Source organism: Pongo abelii, chromosome 17, assembly GCF_028885655.2.
Source record: "Pongo abelii isolate AG06213 chromosome 17, NHGRI_mPonAbe1-v2.0_pri, whole genome shotgun sequence".
Taxonomy (NCBI): Eukaryota; Metazoa; Chordata; class Mammalia; order Primates; family Hominidae; genus Pongo; species Pongo abelii.
The window spans coordinates 81,550,202-81,572,262 of NC_072002.2; the positions used below are offsets into that span (position 1 = coordinate 81,550,202).

The 22,061-nt window shown below is 32.2% G+C and overlaps 1 protein-coding gene across 4 annotated transcripts in view; it reads right to left on the reverse strand.

Moving 5' to 3' along the window:
- Nucleotides 1-21,565, reverse strand: part of CDH19 (cadherin 19) — a 104,399-nt gene extending 82,834 nt beyond the window's left edge. For all 4 annotated transcript variants that reach the window (XM_024235962.3, XM_054538057.2, XM_054538058.2 and 1 more), the window contains exon 1: nt 21,359-21,565. The gene's annotated coding sequence lies outside the window, so the exon portion shown is untranslated. The remainder of the gene's footprint in view (nt 1-21,358) is intronic.
- Nucleotides 21,566-22,061: the final 496 nt, after the last annotated feature.

Sequence of the window (22,061 nt, forward strand, 5' to 3'; positions counted from 1 at the left end):
CATTCACTATTGATGTGAAATCCTAAGATATACAGCAACAAGTGCCATTTCATTTCTGGGCTGGATATCATGAACTTTATTTAGGAGCAGTAGTAGAGGACTGTGGATTAATGAGCAGCATATGTGAAGTGGTAAGCACTGACAACATTAAGACTGAGTGTGCAAAAGTTCTAAAATGAAAAGAGATAGATTCCAATTGGTTAAATAAATGCTGGTGAAATTTCATATTCTTAGACACAGTATTTCACTTTTTCTTCCCCTCCACAAACTATCAAAACATGATTTGCCTTTATTTGTCAAGGGTAAATTTTTGTATGTTCCTGTATTGAAGATTTGCCTAAAACACTTTTATCAGTATATATCTTAATTATGTCTTTACCATCTTTGCAGTCTGATTTTTTTAAAATTATTGTACTTTTTTATGAGTCTTTGGTGCTCTCGGTATTACACAAAAATGAACATCAGACATATAAGCATTGACAAATATATTCTTTGTTTAAAAAACATAGTGACAGGAATAGAATGAAATGAAGGGAATCTGAAATTTATAGGGTTCGTGTGAGAAAAATAGGAATAAAAACATGATTTTCTTTTTTTAACTTTTATTTTGTGTTTGGAGGTACAATTGCACGTTTGTTACATAGGAAAACTCACGTCACAGGAGTTTGTAGTATAGGTTATTTTATTACTCAGGTACTAAGCCTAGTACCCAATATTTGTTTTGCTCTGCTCTTATCCCTCCTCCCACCCTCCGCCTTCAGGTAGGGCCCAGTGTCTGAAGTTCCCTTATTTATGTTAGTGATTTTTCACCATTTAGCTCCCACTTATAAGTGAGGACGTGTGATATTTGGTTGCCTGTTCCTGAGTGAGTTTGCTAAGGATGATGGCCTCCAGCTACATCTATGTTCTCACAAATCACATAGACCAATGAAACAGAATACAGAGCCCAGAAGTAAGACTGCACACCTACAATCATCTAATCTGTGACAAAAACAAGCAATGGGGAGAAGACTTTCCATTCCATAAATGGTGTTGGGTAACTGGCTAGCCATATACAAAAGATTGAAACTGGACCCTTTCCTTACACCACATACAAAAATCAATTCAAAAGGATTAAAGACTTAAACATAAAACCCAAAACTATAAAAACCCTGGAAGACAATCTAGGCAATACCATTCTGGACATAGCAACAGGCAAAGATTTTATGACAAAGACACCAAAAGCAATCACAACAATAGAAAAATTGACAAGTGGAATCTAATTGTGCTTAAGAATCCCTGCAAAGCAAAATAAACTATTAACAGCCTACACAGGAAAACTACAGAATGAGAGAAAATATTTGCAATCTATGCATCTGACAAAGGTCTGATATCCAGCATCTATCAGGAACTTACAAAAATTTACAAGATGAAACAACCTCATTAAAAAGTAGGCAAAGTATATGAACAGACACTTTTCTAAAGAAGACATACACTTGACCAACAAGCACATGATAAAAAGCTCAGTCTCACTTATCATTTGAGAAATGCAAATCAAAAGTACAATGAGATACCATCTTGTACCACTCAGAATGGTTACTATGAAAAACTCAAAAATAACAGATGCTGGTGAGGTTGAAGAGAAAAAGGTACACTTACACTGTCGGTGAGAGTATAAATTAGTATTTACATTAGTTCATTTATGTCATCATTGTGGAAAGCAGTAAGGCAACTTCTCAAAGAGCTGAAAACAGGACTACCATTCAACTCAGCAGTCCCACTACTGGGTATATACACAAATGAATACAAATAATTTTATCATAATGACACACGCATTTTCACTCATGCACACATGAATATACATACCATAAAGGTAACGAATGCTCATTGCAGCACTATTCACAATAGCAAAGACATAGAACCAATCTCACTGCTCATCAGTGACAGACTGGATAAGAAATGTGGTACACATATACCACGAAATATTATGCAGTCTGATTTTAACTTAACCATCAAATGAACACAGTCTATTTGTTATTACTTTCCAGTGTGTTTGCAGTCAAACCTGTACAATATTTTCATGTTTCTCTAAAATCTGTTTTTTCTCTTAATGTTCTTATGACAAGGTATAATACAGAAAAATAAAACATTGTTTTACTTCTAATATCTAAACAGGTATTCTATTATCCCTTTGATTATTTCAGAAGATAACCTCACATATACCTGTCTTTATTTTTAGTTTTCATGTGCAATTAAAAAGCACTGTAAACACTCTCAATAGCCAAAATCCATTCACTGGGAGGAGGTATATAAAATTGGTCTCACAGTTGAACAAACAAACAACCATTGAATACAAACATTAAAAAATTTATATCAACATATTGTTACTCAGCAGCCACATAATTGGGTGCCATAATTGTCAAGTGAAATAAAGAAACAGAATACATACAATATAATTTCTTTAATTGAAGGAAAAAAGTTGTAGACAAATGCAGGGAAGAAGTCCTGGATATACATAATATAAATTGATTTTATATAAATAAATGTTAATTTGCACCATAGTAAAGACCAAGCGAGTCACTCTCTACTGACTTTCGGGTTATTTTCCCAAATAGTTTGAGATGGAATGTTCTAAAGGCAGTTTGCTGGAGTTAAGAGCAGCACATGTGGAGCAAGGATGGCTGAATAACTAACTCAACACCAACGCTTGCTAGTTCCATCACCTTGGACGAATAGCTCGACCTCTGGTTGTCTCAGTTGTCTCGTGAAAATTGAGGATAATTATTATGCCTCTCAAGGTTTGTGTTCTTGATGAAACGAGCGGCTGCATCCAAAATACTGTCTGGTATGTATTAAGAGTTAAATGTTTTTAGTGAGCTACATGAAAATAGCTATTGACAGGTGAATAATAAGCATCTAGTGATTTCTGTATTTCTCAAGGTTGAAATATTCAGCTATTTTCATTTCTGCTAAAAATATACACACATAAAAAGCTTTGTAAATGGCTATTGCAAAAATACTTTAGTATATATTTTCCCTGATATATATGTTCCACATGTATTTTCAAATTATTTGAATGTCATTATGTTTTTTCTAAGCATGGTTAAGTGACTATGACAGATACATATTATCATGCTTGAAGCAATACATGATATTGCATGGACATATATAAGCTGAAAATGATCCCAATGTGACTCAGAACAATTATATTTTCAAAGAAGACTAATTATGACTTAAGGGATGAAAAATATTATAATCTATGCACTTATGCAGTTTGAAACTGAATCTAATTAGAAATTGTCTTTTCTATGACCTCTTCTTGGTTACATAAAGCTAATTATTCCATCTGTGAAAACTTGTAAAAATATGATGTATTCTGGAAAGCTCATGGAAAGCTGAAATATTGAGCTCAACTAAGCCCAGCTTCTCATAGAGAAAAACAGATGGCAATTAATAAAATGTCTCAATTTTTAGAAAAATATTGAGTAGGCTTGGACAAAATGATATATCATAGACTTAGAATTTGTGGCGATCAGAGAGTTCCAAAGCTTTCCCCAAACAAAGAAGAACAGAAAAACTTAAAGGTTTTGAAAATGCTACTAAAAAGTAAGAATAAGAGTTTCTCTTCATCAATTTAAAAACCACATCTTACCTCTCCTCTTGGGAAGTGAACACATGAAGCAAGCAAATACTATAAAGCCTTCGTGTGAAACAAATAGGAACACATGGCTCTTGGGGCCTGGAGTGGTAATATTAAAACAGGGAAGTAGAGAATATCACCTATCTTTCTTCTAATTTGAGAAATTCTTTATAAAAAGGAAAAAAAAAAGAAGGAAGCCACAAAGTGTCTATAAACAGTCCCGTTTCATTCCAAAAGCTCCTCTGTAATACCATATACAGCAGTTAACATGGAGAGTTAGTGGCAGATTTTACACTATGTGGTGAAGTCTATTTTAAAAAATGATCTTAACATTGTCTCAATGCTCATTTCAAAAATGTACTCTGTATTTTTGTGAATTTATTTAAATCTTATCTGTGTAGTGAAACACAGAAGCAAGAAAATTAATATTAGAAAAATGTTAAGAAAAAAGAAATCCCCTTCTTGAATTGTTCTGGCTGGAATATCTTTTGGAATCCGTATTACCTATTGTCCTTATTCCCACTTCTATGCCTATCCCTTTATTTAATCTATTTTTATCTTATATTAACATCTTAATTTTATTAGTTAGTTACAATAGGATTTATTTTTATCTTATATTAACATCTTAATTTTATTAGTTAGTTACAATAGGATTTTAGTCTTTAAAGAAATTATTTGGATCTTCTAATCAGTGCTTAGAAGCACCTGCATTACCAGGACATTGAAATAATTGTTCTGTTTCTCCATCAAATACCCTAGATCCATGACCTTCTATTGCCTTCTTGAAGGTGATATTTCATCCCAGCACTCTGACTAATCCTGCTCTTCAGCAAAGGACAATATAAGTGAGAGAATCAATAATAACATGGAGACAGAATTGACAAAACTTAATGACCAATTGGATGTCAAAAGAAATTGCCTGGGTTAGGAGTGTCAAATGAGAGTTGGGAAATGCAGAGGTTAAGATACCTTCAAAAATCACAAGTGACAATGCTAACTGGTGCTGGTTACTCCAGACTCAGAAGGAACTGCGATTGCTATCATGATATTCTTCCTTCCACTCCATCACTCTAAGAAAAGCTTAGGTTCAGATTTTTAAGATTTCATAAACTGTCCCTAACTTCTGAATGACTAATCGGATGAAATGGCTATGACTCGTATATAAAATAAATTTAAAAAAAAGAAGAACTAAAATGTTTTGGTTACTGTGGTAGACATATAACTGTTTACCAATATCTCTCTTGCAATTGCACAAGGTTACATGACTGGTTTTACTAACAAGATATGAGTAAAATTGATGTACACCATTTTCGAACTGAAACACTGAAAGGCCTATGAATAATTGTCTCATGTTTATTGCTTCCTAGTTTGGCACTCAGTAGTTGAAGGATGGTGGAGCCTCTACCAAGCCTGGGTCACTGAGTGACTGTGAAACTTGGATATACTTCCCCCACTAACTCCCACCCAATGTTTGTGGTAGGAGGTTGCTGAGAAATGGAAAGTTAATTGGTTACTGTAATAGCCTAGCTCCCAGACTAACAAAATCAACTGTGTCTCTAATGCCATAATGGTACTCATCTGTTCTCTTAGTAATTTGTCTCATAATTCAATGATACAGTAAATATTACATTCATTTCAAAAGAGAAGAAAGATCAAGGTGAGCTTGTACAATAACTCCTCAAAAACTGTCATTTTGTTGAATTTCATTTCAGTGTAATGTTGATGAGAAAAAAGTTGATTCCCTGCCAGAGTCACTATCTGTGTTGAGTCTGCACATTCCCCCCATGTCTGTATGGGATTATCTGGGTCCTCCAGTCACTTCCTGCTTCCCAAAGCTGTGCACATCGGGTTGGTTGTTCATCTACAAGGTCCCAGTCTGAGTGAGTGTGACCACGTGAGGGTGATCCTGCAATGGGATGGCACCCTGTCCAGGGCTGGTTCCCACCAATCTCCCTGGGTTGCTGGGATAGGCTCCTGCCACCCATGGCCCTGAACTGGAATAACCAGGTTGGAAAATGAACGAATACAAATTATTGCAAGATGAAGATTTGTAAAGTACACAATCATCATACAAATGCAGGACCATAAACTATGCTGGGTAGGAAAGAGTTCAGCAAGCCAGCTGTATTTGTTAATTATTGTGTTTGAACTTCGTGGTGGCCACAGGTGATCCTGACAATCTTTGTTTTGCAAACATTCATTTCTTGATTTAACCCATCACCACTACAACTGCCAGTCACTCACTGATTCACCCAAAATTGGGTAAATAAGGATCTTACTTGTTTTTACTAATCATATATATATATATATATATATATATATATATATATATACAGCTCACATTTATTTCAGTGTTTAATATTAGAAAGGTTTTGGTCCTTATTTATAAGTTTAGTGAAGTTTTTGTTACCAGAAGTATGTCATAGGAACTAAACTCTCGTTTATCTCAATTAGCCTCTGATAAAATTGGTTTTATTACACAGTGTTTCACTTAAAGTTGCAGTTTGAAGACTAAAGTGTAATATATGCAGATACACCACTAAATTACTGATTAGGGAATCATACATCCCAGGCTTCTTTTGATGATTAATGAATTAACAGCTTTTCAGAAAGCAGAGAATAAAAAAATAGTGCTTCCCACTTCCAACAATAATAACAACACAAGAAAAAAATTAAAAAGTAAAAATAAAAATCTTCAAAGGTTGATGAATAAGGTAGACTGAAAATTTCATGAACCTTCAAATAAATCATGATGGTTTAACAAAACCATCAATTACCATACATGTAGAGTGGGAAATTCCACAGTCATAAAATTATGCAAAGACTATTTTTTCCTAAAACATTGTTCAGAATAATGATCAAACATTATGTTAGTTAATCATGTTTATCACGTAAATTATATTTGACAAATTGAATGAATATATATATTTGAATACATATACATATATACACACACATATATGTATATATATATATCTGTAAAGGCAACATGAAGGATTACATATTTTTCTTCGAACCAACAATGTATTTCATTTTCCCAAGAATTTCTAACAGTATTTATTTCTTTGTTCTTATGCTTTCATTATGAAGATATAGTTTCACTTTGCACTTGTTGAAACTTTTTAGCCACTGCTTACTGTAGTAAATAAACCATTGTATTCAATTTGACAGTTTTTGCTGATGTTGTGATAGTAGCTACATAATACCTAGACAAACATATCATCCAAATGTTCCTTTCTCCAATTATCAGTTGTGCTTTCAGCACATCTCTCTGTAACTGTAATATCTATAAATTTACTCTACTATCAAAAATAATACTTAGTAAGCACCACTGCCAAATGGTATAGAAAGTATTATTTTGTTATGGAAAAGGCATAATATAAACATGATTTTATAAAACACACAATCCTTCGTGAATGGAAAAAGAAAACTAAAGTCATGCACTTTGTTAATTTGCCTTTCTTTATGTGTATATATATGTTTGTGTTGTGTAGAATCAGTACAAAATCTAAAAATTAATATAATTATATCACAGAACCACATATATCTGATTCACATGAACTGACTGAAATATAAAAATCATTTGATCCAAGCCTGCAAAAGCACTTTATTTGACAATAGCAGTAATTATGACTTTAACAAATGAACAAATATGACAAAACTATTATTATTTTATTTGTTAGACCTCATTATATTTAGTTTAAAATTTTACTGTGAATGTGGAGAATACCTCAATCTTTAAATAAATATATAGACAAATAAGGGTTAGTTTGATCTCTCAATTTCAGGGAAATTGTTTCCATAGAAACACAGAATCATTTCAAAAGCTTGACAAAACAGATAATCCCACTCCACAGCTACTGATTCATGAGCTGGGTATTTTTTTTTAACAAGCCTCAAAGATGACTTGAAGGTAAATATTTTCATGAAATATCATCACCATCATCATCTTGTCAACCATATTGAGTGTTTACTCTGTGATGATTACTATGCAAAGATAACGGCATTCCTTAATTGACTTGTCTTACAATAATTCTATAGTATATGTTCTATTATGTTGCTATTTTATAAATGCAGATACTGAGCATATTGAAGTTAAGTAACTTGTCTTAGCCATAAAGCAATTGGTGGGATTGGAATTAAGACAAAGAATTTTGCTTTCTTTACAGCTGGTACCTTTAACCAATGTCTTTGCAGAAGCCATTTTCTGGAATATGTATATCTTTTTAAAAAAAGAAAATGCATGTAGAAGTTGGCTAACATTTATAGAACAGTGTTTTTCACACTTTTCGTAATTTATTCTCCTATCAGAAAAAAATACTGCGGGGGAACCCCAATATTTGTATGTGCATTTATATACTAATGATTCACAAACACAACTGTTATCACTATGTAAAGTATTTCCTAAAATGAACTCAAAATTTAAATGCAAAAGAATGAAGTAAAGCATAAATATAAATGAAATTTCGCATATTTTTCCATAGTTCATTTAAAAGCATGGTGAGCCTGCTGTGTTATATAAACACTTCCTTGCAGACTTCCCTGTAAGATGAAGGAGCATGGCATAATCATGTTGGATTTTGCGGGTCTGTATCTTCCACCTAATCCTGTTTCGGGTCTATCATTTTCTCTTTTTTCCTCAAGAGGATAATCAGCAGTGATTTTTTTTTATGTATTACTTTTTAAGTTCTCGTTTTATAACATTAAGTCAATGTTGACCGGTAAGTAGAATCTGCATAAAATATAACGATTTGTACCTCCATGATACGATAGTTTCATGACACTAGTCAAGATTCTTTTCATGTGTTTCTTTTTTTTTTAATTATACTTTAAGTTTTAGGGTACATGTGCACACCCATTAACTCGTCATTTAGCATTAGGTATATCTCCCAATGCTATCCCTCCCCCCTCCGCCCCACCCCACAACAGTCCCCAGAGTATGATGTTCCCCTTCCTGTGTCCATGTGTTCTCATTGTTCAATTCCCATCTGTGAGTGCGAACATGCGGTGTTTGGTTTTTTGTCCTCGCGATAGTTTACTGAGATTCTTAAACATTCTCAGATTGAGTATCTTCAACCGCAAGACGATTTAATAAATGCATCCTCTAGATCTTCTGGATAAATCACATTAAAAATAACTGAAACTGTAGTTAGAATATATCAAATGTTTAATTAGGTCCTTATGTCATATAAACATGTGATTTATTTAAATACTTATAATGTCTGACTTCTTTAAATAAATGCTTATTAATCAGTTCCTGGAGTGCATAAGATAATCACTGGTAATCACCCATTGCTACAAGAATCATCAAAGGAGCAGCTCTCAATATAAATGCTATTTAAGCCATGCAGGAAAGGGCTCCTTCCAAGTCAGAACGATTGAAAACAGGAAATATTTGCTATGATCATTTACAAATGATTTTAGGTGTATACACCAAAGGTTAGTGTGCACAGTTTCTATTATGTAAAATTTTCAGATTTGGCGGTAGACAACAGTACAAATCTATCATAAATACTTAGAAAAACTAAGAGAGTTTAGATAGAATTTTAATTTAGCAGAAGGTTAAAATTCTTACCAAAATATTGTCACTGTCACGTCCGAATATACATTTTGAAAATCATTGATAATCTAGCAACTTACAAGTTGAATTCTATTTACCTACACTCCTATTTACTTTAACGGAAAAAAAATTCCTGAAAAGTCATATTGGTATTTGAGGAAAATTAAATCTGGGGTTCTATTTTGAAGACATTTTCTGCACATTCTAGACATAATATCTTCAGATTATGTGGCTTCAGTGAACATCTGCCTACTGAAGCATCACAAAACAGTCTAAACAATCCATATTTATCTCTTTTCTAATCTCCAGACCTACAGAACTACTTTCCACAAGGCATTTCAAAGTGCATACTGAAATTCTTACTTTCTATTCACTCTTCCACCTAATCGTTATGTTCCTTCTTTCCCTTAATGAAATCAGCATCCTGTTGAAAGCTCACACTTGAATAAAAGGTTCTTCTCTAATGTTTCCTTCAGCTAACCTGCCATATACATACATTCGAGCATGAAGCCTGACTAGAGCTGAACTATGATCAATTCTATGTCTTAAATCCCTCAAGTAAATTCATTTACCTTCTATTACCTCCAAGTTCGTAATTCATGATAGTTTTAAAATCTTTATTTTGTACATATTTAAATATGAACAAATAATTGCACATATTTATGGGATACAGAGTGATATTTTGATACATGTATTCAATGTGTAATGATAAAATCTGGGTAATTAGGACAACAATCACCTCAAACGTTTATCTTTGTGTGTATGTGTTAGGAACATTCTGAATCCTCTCCTAGCTTTTTAAAAAGTATACATTAAATTATTGTTAACCATATTCACTATACAGTGCTACAGAAAAGCAGAATTTGTTCTTCCTCTCTAGCCATAATTTTATATCTATTAAACAATCTTTCCCCATTTCCTCTTCTTCCATTATTTCCTTTCTCTAATAATCATAATTCTTCACTCTATTTCTGTTAGCTTAATTTTATTTTAGCTTTCACATAAGAGTTAGAACCTGCAGTATTTATCTTTCTGTGCCTGACCTATTTCACTTAAAGTAATGCAGTCCAGGTTCATCCATGTTGCTGTGAATGATAGAATTTCATTCTTTTCTATGGCTGAATAGTATTTCATTGTGTATATACACCACATTTTATTTATTCTTTTATTTCTTGATGGACACTTAGTTTTCTTCCATATATTGGCTATTGTGAATTGTGTTGCAATACACATTGGAATGCAGATATATTTTCAATATACTGATGTTCTTTCATTTCAATAAATACCCAGTAGTGAGATTGCTGAATCATATACTACTTCTATCTAGTTCTATTTTTAGTTTTTGGAGAAACCTTCATACTGTTTTACATAATGGCTGTACTATTTTACCTTCTCACCAACAATGAAGGAGTTCCATTTTCTCCACATTCACAACAGTATCTTTTTTTAGACGTTTTGATAATGGACATTCTAACTGGGGTGAAATAATATCTCATTGTGATTTTGATTTGCATTTCCCTGATGATCAGTGATGTTGAAAATTTTTCCATATACTTATTGGCCTTAGTTCATAAATTCTTGTTATACATTGTTTATAATAACAGCAAAATAAATAGGAATTGTATTTTTGAAATTAACCAATAATGTTTCTGGAGTGTTAAATACTGAAAGTCATTTTATTTTCAATCTCACATCTGTGACTATGCAGCCATAAAAAATAATGAGTTCATGTACTTTGTAGGGACATGGATGAAATTGGAAATCATCATTCTCCGTAAACTATCACAAGAACAAAAAACCAAACACCGCATATTCTCACTCATAGGTGGGAATTGAACAATGAGAACACATGGACACAGGAAGGGGAACATCACACTCTGGGGACTGTTGTGGGGTGGGGGGAGGGGGGGAGGGATAGCATTGGGAGGTATACCTAATGCTAGATGACGAGTTAGCGGGTGCAGCGCGCCAGCATGGCACATGTATACATATGTAACTAACCTGCACATTGCGCACATCTACCCTAAAACCTAAAGTATAATAATAATAAAGAAAGAAAGAAAGAAAAAAAAGGAAAAAAAAAGAAATAAATTGATATCTAAAATGTTCTTATACAAAAAAAATTATCAATGTATTATTGATTGTGTCTAAACTTAAAACCTAATTGCTGAGATAAGCTGTGTAGTTTTTGACATATAAGTTCTCTTAAATGTTTAAAGATGTTGGATAGGATTATGGCAAAGATATTTGGAGACTTGCATAGTAGAAAAACTTTGTAGTCGAAAAAACCTCAGGGTATCAAGAAAGTAGAGTTCTACATCACGTTGTATTAAAAAATAAACTAGTGTTAACAGATGAACACCAAAATATATATATGTTCTAATTTGTCACTGAAAGAGACCACGACATAAAGAATAATTCTGCTTATTTCTTCTACTAATGTACACCATAAGTTTCCAAATTTGATCTTTTATATCAGCCTTCAATTAAGAAAAAATAATAATTTGCTGTATAGCTGAAGAGAAGTTTTAGGAGTGAATCTCAGGAAACAGAAATAATGAATTGAAGGGTAACTGGAGGTTAAGAATGAAGTTCCACAATTCAAAGTAGTCTTTCAAAGAAGTTGCTGAGAGAGGGAAAACAGAGAGTTGGGATGATAGCAATGAGAGGTTTGGAGTTAATGAGGATTTTTTAGAAGATAGATAATGTGCTGAATGAAAATGGGCTAAATGCCCCACTTTTTAAAGACCCAACTGTGTGCTGAATTAAAAATATCTGTTTCATGTACAATGACACCCACAGGCTCAAAGTAGAGGAATGGAGAAAGATCTATCAAGCAAACAGAAAACAAGAAAGAGCAGGAGCTGCTATTCTTCTTTCAGACAAAACAGACAACTATCAAAAAGGACAAAAAATGGCATTACATAATGATAAAGGGCTCAATTCAACAAGAAGACTTAATTATGCTAAATATATATGCACCCAACACTGGAGCACCAAGATTTATGAACCAAGGTATTGAAGACCTACGAAGAAACTTAGATAACCACAGAATCATAATTGGGAGACTTTAACACCCCAATGACAGTATCAGACACACTAATGAGTTAGAAAACTAATAAAGATATTCAGAACCTACACTTGACACTTTACCAAATGGAACTAACAGACATCTACAGAGCACTCCATCAAACAACAGTAGAATATTCATTCTTCTTATGTACATATGGCACATGCTCTAAAATCAACCACACACTTGGCCATAAAGCAATTCTCAACATATTCAAAAAGCCCAAAGTCATACGAATCACAATCTTGGAACACAGTGCAATAACAATAAAAATAAATGCTAAGAAAATCACTCAAAACCATACAGTTACATGGAAATTAAACAAATTGCTCCAGAATGACATTCAGGTAAACAATGAAATTAAGGCAGAAAGGAAGAAGTTCTTTGAAACTAATGAAAATATAGACACAACATACCAGAATCTCTGGAACACTGCTAAAGCAGTGTTAAGAGGAAAGTTTATTAGTCTTAAATGTCCATATCAAAAAGTTAGAAAGATCTTTACTTAACACCGTAACATCACACCTAGAGGAAATACAAAAACAAGAGCAAACCAATCTCAGAGCTAACATAAAAAGTAGATAGCTGAACTGAAAGAAATGGAGACATGAAAAACACATGTAACATCAACAAAACCAAAGTTGTTATTTGAAAGAATAAATAAGATTAGTACAGTACTAGAAGACTAATAAAGAAAAAAAAAAGGATCCAATAAACACAACTGGAAATGTCCAAGGGGACATTATCACTGGCCCCATAGAAAAAAAAAAAAAAAACCTGAGAGACTCTATGCACACATAGTAGAAAACCTAGAAGACATTGATAAATTCCTGGAAACATACAACCACCCAAGATTGAATCAGGAAGAAATTGAAACAGATCAATAGTGAGTTCCAAAATTGAATCAGTAATAAAAAACCTACCCAACAGGAAAAGCCCTGGACTGGATGAATTCACAGCCAAATTATACCAGATACTATAAAGAAGAGGGGGTACCAATTTTACTGAAACTATTTCAAAAATTCAAGGAGGATAGACTCCTTTCTAACTCGTTCTATAAGGCCAGCATCATTCTAATACCAAAATCTGTCAGAGACTCAACAGCAGAAGAAAACTTCAGGCCAATATCCTGGTGAACATAGATTCAGAAGTCCTCAGCAAAATACTAACAAACCAAATACAGCAACATATCAAATTTAATCCATCATGATAAAATCACCTTTTTTCCTGGGATGTAAGATTTGTTTAACGTATGTAAATAAATAAATGTGATTCATAACACAAGCAGAACCAGCAACAAAAATCACATGATCATGTCCATATACACAGAAAAGCTTTTGATAACATTTAATATCTCTTCATATTAAAAACCCTGAAAAAAAGGCATAAAAGGGACATACCTGAAAAATAATAAGAGCCATCTATGACAAATTCACAGCAAACATGATACTGAATGGGCAAGTGCTGGAAACATTTCCCTTGAGAACTGGAACCAGACAAGGATGCTGACTCTCACCACTCCTATTTAATATAGTTTTGGAAGTCCTAACCAGAGAAATAAGTCAAGATAAAGAATTAAAAGGCAAACATATAGGAAGAGATAATGTCAAAGTATCTCTCTTCACAGATAATATGATTCTATACCTAGAAAAGTCTGCCCAGAGGTTCCTAGATCTCGTTAAAATTTCAGCAAAGTTTTGGTATACAGTATCAAGGTACAAAAATCAGTAACATTTCTATATACTGATAACATTCATGCTGAGAGCCAAATCAAGACCACAATCCCACTCAAATAGCCACAAATAGAATAAAATACCTAGCAATACAGCTAGTCAGGGAGGTGTAATTTCTCTATAATGAGAATTACAAAACTTACTGAAAATCAAACAGGACACAAATAAATGAAAAGACATTCCATGCTCCTGGATAGGATTAATCAATATTGTTAAAATGACCATAATCCTCAAGCAATTTACAGTTTCAATGCTATTTTTATCAAACTACCAATGACATTCATCACAAAATTAAAAAAAAATCATACTAATGTTCGCAGGAAACCACAAAAGAGCCCAAAGAGCCAAAGCAATCCTAAATTAAAAAAAAAAAAAAAAGCTGGAAGAATCACACTACCTGACTTAAAAGTGTACTACAAGGCTACAGTAATTAAAACAGTATGGTACTGTTACAAAAACAGACTCATAGACCAATAGGACTGGTTAGAGAACATAGAGGCTGCATATCCACAACCATCTGATCTTCGATGAAGCCATCCATAATAAGCAATGAGGAAAGGACTTCTTTTAAATAAATGGTGCTGGGATAACTGGCTAGGCATATGCAGAAGATTTAAACTGGACCCCTTCCTTCCACCATATAAAAAAATCAGTACAGATTAAATACTTAAAAGTAAATCCTACAACTATAAACACCCTAGGAGAAAACCTAGGAAATACTATTCTGGACATAGGCCCTGGCAAAGATTCCATAACAGACTCCAAAAGTGATAGGAACAAAAATTAAAATTGACATGTGGGACCTAATCAAACTAAAGAGCTTCTGCACAGCAAAAGAAACTATCAACGGAGCAAACAGACAACACACAGAATCAGAGAAAATATTTGCAAACTATTCATCTGACAAATCCAGAATCTATAAGGTACTTAAACAAATCAGTAAGCAAAAAAACAAACAACCCCACTTAAAAATGGGCAAAGGATATGAACAGAGGCTTCTCAAATAAGACATGCACACAGCCAACAAGCCTATTAAAAAATGAGAACACCTGGACACAGGAAGGGGAACATCACACACCTGGGCCTGTCGTGGGGTGGGAGGAAGGGGTAGGGATAGCATTAGGAGATATACCTAATGTAAATGACGAGTTAATGGGTGCAGCACACCAACATGGCACATGTATACATATGTAACAAACCTGCATGTGGTGCACATGTACCCTAGAACTTAAAGTATAAAAAAAAAATTCCAAATATCACTAATCATTAGAGAAATGCAAATCAAAGTCACAATGAGATACCATCTCATACCAGTCAGAATGGCTATTACTATGTCAGAATATAACAGATGCTGGCAAATTTGCATAGAAAAGGGAATTCTTACACACTGCTGATGTGAATGTAAATTAGTTCAGCCACTGTGAAAAGCAGTTTGGAGATATCTCAAAGATTCAACTCAGCAACCCTAGTAGTGGATTATATTACTACCATTCAACTCAGCAATCCTAGTAGTGGATTATTAACTATATATTCGAAGGGATATATAGTTCTACCATAAAGACATATGCACAAATATGTTCATCACAGCACTTTTCACAATAGGAAAGACATGGAATCAACCTAGATGCTCATCAACAATGGACAGAATAAGGAAATTTGACACATTTACACAATGGAATACTATACAGCCATAAAAATGAGATCATGTCCTTTGCCCCAGTAGGATGGAACTGGAGGCCATTATCTTAAGCAAACTAATGCGAGAACAGAAAATCAAATACTGCATGTTCTCACTTATAAGTGGAAAACTAAACATCGAGTACACATGGACACCAGAGTAACAGACACTGGGGCCTACTTCAGGGTGGGGTGAGAAGAGGGCGAGAATCAAAAAACTATCTGTCAGGTAGTATTATCACTACCTGGGTGATGAAATAATTTGTACACTAAACCGCAGCAACATGCAATTTACACATGTAACAAGCCAGCACATGTATCCACTGAAACTCAGTTAGAAAGTAAAAATTTAATTGAAGTTATAATAAAATATCGAATACTAAAATGGAAAGTACACTTCAAAGACATGTTATAAAAGGTAAATAAGAATATATTATTAGTTTGATACAAAATATTTTGGAATTCAATCTCTTGAGATAAGAATTATTTTAGTTTCAAATTGTATAATATAAAATTGAATGTTTGTTTAGCCTCTCTTTCATAAAGGATGTAATGTAAACAATTGTATCACTTGTTTTATATTTATTTTTTATATTTTCTGCATATTAACTTAAAATTAATTCATATTTGTAAAACTTTATTTTGTTGAGTTTATTCAGAGTATTTAATCATGAAAAGGTATTGTCAACATAAAACGTGGAGACAGATGGACTAGGTTAGCACAATGTTGAATGCTATTATTGCATATTTTGGGGATTTTTTTTTAATCGTCTGCTATTAGCTGCGTATGAAGAATGACTAAATAATATTAGCCAGCACGCAAAGAGAAATATCACGTTTTGTCATCTGTATGTAGAATCTAAAACAATGGAACTCATAGAGGCATAAAGTAGACTGGTATTTACAGAGGCTGGTGGGGTGGGGCAGATGAGGAAATGAAGGTCAAATCTCAGACAGGAGGAGTATGTTTCACGTTTCAGAAGGGGTTCTATTACACAGTGTGGTGAATACAGTTAATAGTAGAGTATTCTACATTTCAAAATTCCTAAGAGAGCAAAGTTCAAATGTTCTCACCACAGAAAATGTTAAATATTTGAGGTGATGAATATATTAACTAGCCTGATTTAATCATTCCACATTGTTTTCATGAATTCTAACATCAGTTTATGTCCCGTAAATTTATTCAATTATAAATTGTCAATTTCCAATAAAAAACAAATATTGAAAACATCCTATAAACAGATTAATAAATTGTTTTAACATTAATGGCATGAATATAGGATAAATAAATTTCTACTTTTTAATTCCCAAAATGAGAAATTTGAGAATATCACCTTAATTATAAACAAAAATGTGTATGGTATAAAACAAAACAGAAGTGTTTAGAGTTTTTTAAACACAGAAGACAGTAAAGTATACCTCCAAGGGTTGTATGTAATGAGTTAAAAATATGTATCAACTTAAGGAAGGAAAACAGTCATGAACGTTTATGAAACAGTCGTGAATATAGTTAATTCATGTTACAAGCTGGATTTAAAAATATAGATAGGATATCTTAAGCTTGTAAATCCTTTGAAATTGGTGCCAGATAGAATAAACATACTTTCTTTTAGTATTTAAATGTAACAGCATTTAGAATAATCTAAATGCGTGACTGGGATTATTGAATAAATAAATGTGCCTTTATTCCTAAAATTTTAAATTACGTGGACTCTGAACCTGCACCAAATTGTCATTAAGTATACAGACAGCTAGTATATGCTGTTTAAAGGGATGATGTTTTATATAAAATAATTCCTTACTTTATTTTTTAAAAATCTGGCAACCCTAAAGTTCTAACGCTTTGTTTCATAATATTTAAGAGTCAGTTAAGTAATGTCTTGCTGAGATTTTTAATATTTAACTCACCCTCTTAAAAGTCTATTGCTTTTTCCTTTTTTATGCACAAAAAATCCCAATGACATAATTATAATCTCATAAAAATCATATTTGTGAGTTAAGAATTGTGTGTTTTCAACACTGGTTTAAAAATGCAATACACACACACGTACACAAAATGACAACATTGCTCCATATCTTTAAAAATATTTTAAATTAAATTTCATGTAAGTGGTTTTATTAAATCCATATTGTATAAAACGACATGAAAGTTTTATAAATAATTCATGTGGTCTTGAAATTATCAAAGGAGTATACACATGCATTCAAAACTATCTGTTAATAGAGAAATGTGTAGCCAGGTACACATATGTGTGTGAAAACATAAATACGCTTATTTATTATTAACCAATAAATTTGGAGTCAAATCCTCATATGCCTACAGGGTTGGGTTATTCTATAAGCATTCAATAAAAGAGGGAAAATAATCAAAAATAAACCAATGTCTTACATAGTCTCCCAAAGAAAAGTCTTATTTAGAAGAAGGGGAATTATATCCACCTGACAAGTGACATTGTAGCCCATTTATTTCTCATCAAATACTATGGGGGAAGAGTTACATTTTGCTTTACCAGTTCAAGAGCAATTTCTTTTTTTTTTTTTTTTTTTTTTTTTTTTGTTTTGTTTTTTTTTTTAATTTTTTTCTTTTATTATTATTATTATTATTATACTTTAGGTTTTATGGTACATGTGCCCAATGTGCAGGTAAGTTACATATGTATACATGTGCCATGCTGGTGCACTGCACCCACCAACTCGTCATCTAGCATTAGGTATATCTCCCAATGCAAATCAAGAGCAATTTCAAGCACTGTCAAGAAGTATTTGCTTAGTGACAAATGACATTACTCTCTTGAAAATTCAGAGATGTATCTATACCTTTTCTCTTTGCCTTTATTATTATTCTGGTTACATTTTATGTTTATCTTTATGTTTAGTAGTATTATCTCTCCATCAAAGAAAGTCATATATTCTCCACTAGGCCTTTTTAGGAATAAATTAGATGGCAAACTCTTGGACACAATTTAACTATAAAACAACTTAAAGACAGAAAAATAGCGACTTCTTTCCTGTGATGTATTTATGGTTTGCTCATTCCCACAGGAATGACATTTCTAAATTTGACACACAGATAAAATTGCCTAGGTTATTTTAAGACATGACTGATGTGCCAAAATTATCCCCACTTTAATACAGTATCTTGCAAATTTGCAAATTTCATTTATCATGAAACTTCTTAGAATTAAAAAACAGCTAAACTGGATCTACTGCTCTGGTATGTTGAAAAACCACTGTCCTAAAATAACATTTCAAATTTCACTTGTTGTGCCAAAGCAGGATTTTTAAAAATGATGTTTTGCTTTAATCTTAAGACATACTTGGATGATTCTGAATATAATTATTGAGTAATTAATGTGACACATTTTGACAAAGGCATGTATTCTAGAGTATGTTTTAAATTCAGACAAGCATTCTCTTAACGAATCATATCAGCATATTCAAGAGGGTAGGCATCATTTGAAAAGGAAATTGATCTGTTACACATTTTGACAGGCTTTAGAGCATTTAGCTGTATTCTCTCAATTGAAAGGTGGTGAGAGTCGGTAAAAAAAAAAAAACAAAACAAAAAAAACTCTGTAAGGGTACAGTTTATCTTGTTTTGTTTTGATTTGATTTTAAAGTAGCAAACATCTTTCTAGTCACTTTTGCAAAGACACTCATTTTGTCAATCAGGGGCTGTCTTCACCATTGATAGAAAGGATTCCTGTGGGATTATTGTTAGGTTCCATACTTAGTTGTGTTTCAACTTCAATCTGTTTCACCAAAGCAAAGATACAGGTGATAGAAGATCATGGATGTTAAAGGAAGTTGTCATGACAACAAATTTTTCTTATTCACCAGCATGGTTCTCAAACACTTGGTTAGAAGCAATAAATTCTCATGTAAAGAAGGTATATAGAAAGATCAACATCTCCTTTTAAACAGTTTAACACATTTATTCCTATTGCATTACTACTCACTAACGTGCTGAATACTGCTATGTAATATTTTAAACATAACATATATTTAAGAGTACATGCTAAGATCATGAGTGGCAAAAATGATCAGTTGATATTTAGTTATAGATGATATGTATCAGATTATGTGTAGCTGTATTAGGAGAAATTCCTGAAAGATGGATCTGGTTTCTTAAGAATGCATAGGAGGCATCTGTGCACATCATTTTAAAGCATCTTCAATTTATGATAATTTCATCAAAATTTTTTTTATGTTTCTTGAGGAAATGTACCTTACAAACATTCCAAAGTGAAAAACAAAACAAAACAAAAAATATAAGTAGAAGACATATGCCTTCAGATATATGCAGATGTGTTTGTGTGTGTGTGCCTAAAATTATAAATATTTCACTGGAGCATAAGTAAAGAATTTACTAATGTGTAAGACTATAAAAATCAGATATTTATATAATGATATGAGCATTTCATTCACTGTTATAAAGGCTTGGTAAAGTGGAAAACATATGTAAAGGAAAGGAGATCTAGTGGTTTCTAAATGACATAAATTGATTGCTTAAAAATTTTGAATAATTGCAGACAATAATAAAGTGCTTATTCCTTTTAAAAATAAATTTGTTAGTTATTTTATTTGGTCAATATAAATGTTCACATTATATTGAAATTTAAATTCTTTGAAATTAAAAATTATAGTAAGTAGGCATACTGCTGATTACAATATTATATTAAGAATTTGAAAAAAGAATATATTAATGCATATAATTTTACTTAATATTGTAACTACGTCTAAAACATAAATATATATTACTAAATTTTCAAATATTTTATCTAAATAATGTTTTTCTTACAGATATATTAATTCAACAAATGAATTAATAGAGCTAAAATATAAATTGACATAATCTAAAGAAAACCTTTGCCACTCTATTTAGCTATTTTTTGTTGCTAAATATTTTATGTTTTTATATTTAACAGATTTATTAAATCCCTTTGGTAAACTTATTTTGAAATATTTTATTACAATTAGTTATTCAATTAAAATTGCATGTACCAAATTAGAATTGAAACCATATAAAATGTCTTTTACAGTACGCATTTTCCTAATTTATACTTTTCTTAATTTATACTATCTTTCATATTTGAGAAATTACCTTTCGTGTTATGTATAAATGTTATAATACATATAGGTAAATTAATATGTCTGTACAATTTTAGACATATATGTGTTTTTATTCATAGTAATGCTAATATTTTAATTTTTTTGGAATTATACTTAAAAATTTTCATATTTATTCTGTATATATTTTTTCTCATATACTTAATGATGACAACTCTATTGTTCATATTACCTTATATACATGGTAAATACACGATAAATAAAAAATAAAACCCTGAACAAAGAAAAAAGTGCAAAGAAAGAAAGACATGCAAAGAAAGGTTGATTCATTTATTCTAAGAAACTTGAGAAGTTTTAAATATCCTAACATAGGTGTTACTTCCCCCCCACACCAACAATCTGTATTACACAGATGGACAATTGTTCTCACAAATACGTGTTTTGAGAAAATTCAGTACACATTACGGTTTTAAAATTTTTAAAATATTTTCCTTGTTTCCTATGTAAATATTTTCCTTAATATTTTTAGAATATTTTCCTAGCAACAGTTTGTCAAGTACTTTTTGACCTATTGACTCATTAAAGATGATGCATGTAGTTTGTAATATGCCTGATTATCATAGTCTTACCTTTGTAACTTCAACTTCTAGGAGTTCTGTGAAAACTGAACAGCAAACTTCGTGTTGGTCACATGAGGAAGAGTAGGAAAAACTTTCTTCTTTTTGCTTCACAGCCTTCTCAGGAAACTCTCGATGTGCCCCATTGCCCAGAGTTACAGACACTTGCGCTTTTAGTACCACAACACTGTCAGTATGTCACTGCTTACTCAATGCTATTTTGGGTTCTCTGAGAAGAGTCATAAACACTGAGCCTTTTGTGCAAAATATCATAAGGGCACTCTGACTCTCGTTCATAGTCTGGAATTAAAATGCAGACAGCTAAGCAAGTAGTATGAGCTGATTATCTTTTTTTTCTTTTTTTCCCTAACAACAAGCAAAAACAAAATAAATACTTATTGGCCTGAGTTGATAAAGAGAGAATTCAACTTATGTACAAGAATTTTGCAAGTAGAGAGGACATGCCCTCTGTTTGGGGATTAGCTGATGAAACAAATGATCAATTTAAAGCAGACACAAAACTTACTAAAAAGAGAAATGATTTTCCACTGTGTGTCTATGCCTTCTGGCTATTTCTTAATTCGGTCATTCCTCCTCAGAAATCAAGTAAAAGACATAATGAGAGAGAAATGTCTAAACTTTAATAAGTCCTTTTCTTTAACTTGGTTTATTATTATGTAAAATATTTTACTTTATTCATGGTTATAATTAGATT